At 46.4% G+C, this 3,783-nt stretch overlaps 1 pseudogene; it reads left to right on the top strand.

The window, feature by feature from the left end:
* Positions 1 to 844: 844 nt before the first annotated feature.
* Positions 845 to 2,728, top strand: LOC114629666 (annotated as a pseudogene).
* The last annotated feature ends 1,055 nt before the right edge of the window (positions 2,729 to 3,783 follow it).

Genomic DNA, 3,783 nt, shown 5'->3' with positions numbered 1-3,783 from the left:
AGATGTTTCTAGTCCTACTGCAACTTAGTACACCAAAATGGGTTGATATCTATGGGAGGCCTCCCCTTCTCTGAGAAGAAAGGGAGGAGGCATGTGGGGATGAGAGGTAAGAGGGAGGGCCTAGGAGAAGAGGAGGGAAGGGAAGCTGCAATCAGGATGTAGAGAAAATTAATTAATTAATTAATTAATTAATTAAAAATAATCACTAGAAGTGAACAGGACCAGACTATGCAAGAAAATTAATCAATAAGAAGGCTGTCATTGTCATCTAGACAATAGAAAATAACGTTGAAATAGGGCAGAAGCACTTGAGTTATGGATAGTATCAGCCTCATTATGTATAATGGTAACATGTTGCTAAAAAATGCTTCATTAAGTGATCTCATGGTTTTGTGGACATTATTTTGTGTACTTATATAAACATCTCTATGGTGTCACTGGATGCTATAACCTTAGGTACTTACCATCACATATGTGGTCCAGCATTAAACAACACATTATTATGTGGCACACAATGGTATTAGTAGTGGCTGCCATTTGTTGAGCACTCATGGGAAAGATACCATAGCAATTTGCATAATGATCCCACTCAGTCTTCAAATTAAACCCACAGTGCAGGCATTATATGTATCCTTACTTGAAAGGTCTAGGAAATAGGTCATTTATCCAAGTCCACACCTCTGATGTACAGCAGTGATTCCAATTTGGAACTGCATAATTTCAAAGCTCATCCTCTGTGCTATCATGCCAAAAGTCAGTGAAAGAAAGATGTAGCTGAGGCAGGGCACGTGCAGGAGGAAGTAGCTGTGCCGCTCCGCCTTAAAGAGTTTCTCAATGTGGAGCTATGGGAGGTCTGGAGAAGAAGAAGTATGAACGAGGCTCTGTCACCAATTATATCACCCGAAACAAAGCCCAGAAGAAGCTGCAGCTGAGCCTGCCTGATTTCAGGCGGCTGTGCATCCTGAAAGGTATTTATCCTCATGAACCCAAGCATAAGAAAAAAGTTAACAAGGGTTCCACAGCAGCTCGAACATTTTACCTTATCAAAGATATTAAATTCCTCCTCCATGAACCCATTGTCAACAAATTCCGAGAGTACAAGGTGTTTGTTCGGAAGCTCCGCAAAGCCTATGGGAAGAGCGAATGGAATTCTGTAGAGCGCCTGAAGGACAATAAACCCAGCTACAAACTTGACCACATTGTCAAGGAGCGGGTTATTTACAGGTACCCCACATTTATCGATGCTTTGCGGGACCTCGATGATGCCCTGTCAGTGTGCTTCCTCTTCTCCACCTTCCCTTGGACGGGCAAGTGCCATGTGCAGACCATTCAGCTGTGCCGCCGGCTCACTGTGGAGTTTCTGCTCTACGTCATCGCTGCCCGAGCCCTCCAAAAGGTCTTCCTGTCCATTAAAGGCATTTACTATCAGGCTGAGGTGCTGGGTCAGCCCATCGTGTGGATTGCACCCTATGCTTTCTCCCATGATCATCCAACAGATGTGGACTACAAGGTCATGGCCACCTTCACTGAGTTCTATACCACTCTCCTGAACTTCGTCAACTTCCGACTCTACCAGTCACTCAACCTTCACTACCCACCCAAGCTTGAAGGTCAAGCCCAAGCAGAGACAAAGGTCAGCGAGGACACATATGCACTGGACTCTGAGAGCTCTATGGAGAAACTGGCTGCTCTCAGTGCCAGCCTGGCCCAAGTGGTGGTACCTGCTATAAAGGAGGCTGAGGCTGATGAGTTTCCTACCGATGGGGAGGTGACATCACAGGAGGAAGGTTGAAGGAAAGAGCTGGAGGCACAGGAAAAGCACAAGAAACTCTTTGAAGGCCTGAAGTTCTTCCTAAACCGTGAGGTGCCCCGAGAAGCATTGGCCTTCATTATCAGGAGTTTTGGTGGGGATGTATCCTGGGACAAGTCTTTGTGCATCGGAGCCACCTATGACATCACAGACTCTTGCATCACCCACCAGATTGTTGACCGGCCAGGGCAGCAGACCCCCGTCATTGGCAGGTACTATGTACAGCCCCAGTGGGTGTTCGACTGTGTGAATGCCCGGCTCCTCCTCCCTGTGGCAGAGTACTTCCCTGGGGTGCAGCTGCCCCCACACCTTTCGCCCTTCGTATCTGAGAAGGAAGGAGATTACATTCCCCCTGAGAAGCTGAAGCTCTTGGCTCTGCAACGGGGAGAAGATCCAGGAAACTTGGAAGAGGAAGAGGAGGACGAGGAGGATGAAGAGGATGAAGAAGGTGATGGTGATGTGGCAGCGGAAAATGAGGAGGAAGATGCGGAAGCTGAATCGGAGGAGGAGGAGGCGGAGGAGGCGCACCTGTCGGCCTTGGAGCAGCAAAGGCTGGAAGGAAAGAAACCCCAGGTTATGGCCGGCACTGTGAAGCTGGAAGACAAACAGCGGCTGGCCGCAGGAGGAAGACAGTGAGGCCAAGCGCCTGGCCATCATGATGATGAAAAAGCGAGAGAAGTACCTTTACCAAAAGATCATGTTTGGCAAGCGGCGGAAAATCCGAGAGGCCAACAAGCTCGCAGAGAAGAGAAAAGCCCATGACGACGCTGTGAGGTCTGAGAAAAAGGCCAAGCGGACAAGGCCTGTGTGAGCTCCAGTTGTCCCTCACTGAGACTTGGACTTGGCAGAAGCAAGCCAGTGAAGCAGACATCCACTCCAGCCAGCACTCGCATACTGGTGGTTGTGTGTGGCCAGCCCTGGCCCCCGGTGAGGTTCATGCCAGTGTCTGAGCAAAGAGGTCTCTACTCAATGCAGTTCTTAATCCAGGAGTCCCTCTGACATCCTCATTTTCCGTGGCTTTCCACAGCCTAATAGCTGTGCCCATCCTGTGCTTAGGATGCTATCATGGAGTAAGAGTGGGGAGCTTTTGTTATTAAATGGTTGGATCTTTGCAGCCAAAAAAAAAAAGAAAGACGTAGCTGCCTCGCTGATAATGATGAAGAGATAAAGAGTCACATTATAAAACTGTGGGGTGCCATGAACTATTCATATAGACAAAGTCAGTAGATATGGAAAAGGGTGGGGACAGAAAATGAATCCTTAGAATCCATCATTGAAAAAGTTGATGCCCTGAGAATGAGCTAGCTCATGTAGAGAACTTAGAGAGCAGATAGTCTTAGATGGAACTCTGGGTAACCTCAAACGCTAAAATGTCAGGGAAGCATCTTCAAAATATATATATATAATCCAGGCAAGAGAAAATTTATAAATAAATGAGGCCAAGAAAACAAAGAGGGACAGAAGTTTCAAAAGCAGAGAGTGAGTTCAATATTGTCATATGCTGCACATATCAATCTCATGAGGTGGGCACAATTACCATCCCTCTTTCCCAATAGAAATCTACTTGTCCAATTGCCATGGCTTATGAGAGGTGGAGTCAAATAGTATTCTCCAAATTGGTATTCACAGTCTCTACTCTGTATTGCCTCCCAGAGTAATAACTAGAGCTTTAAAAGATATATTTTTTGTTTATTGTGTTTAGTGTTCCGCCTGCTGTATATTTATGCACTATGTGTGTGCCTAGTACCTGTAGAAGCCAGAGGAGGGGATTGTATCTCTTGGAATGAAGTTATAGACAATGGTGAGCTGCCATATTGATGCTGGAAACTGAGCCTGGGTCCTCTGCAAGAACACCAAGTATTTGTTCTCACCACTAAGCCATAATCTAGCCCTTCTGTTTAGCAATGTTCAAGCATTCATTATAGACCAGGCACCATTCTAAATAGTAACTCATGACAACTGCGCTAAGTAGG

Source organism: Grammomys surdaster, unplaced genomic scaffold (genome assembly GCF_004785775.1).
Source record: "Grammomys surdaster isolate TR1022 unplaced genomic scaffold, NIH_TR_1.0 313, whole genome shotgun sequence".
In the NCBI taxonomy this organism is placed as follows: Eukaryota; Metazoa; Chordata; class Mammalia; order Rodentia; family Muridae; genus Grammomys; species Grammomys surdaster.
Note: the sequence above shows the minus strand (reverse complement) of the source record. Positions and strands in the feature narration are given on the sequence as shown.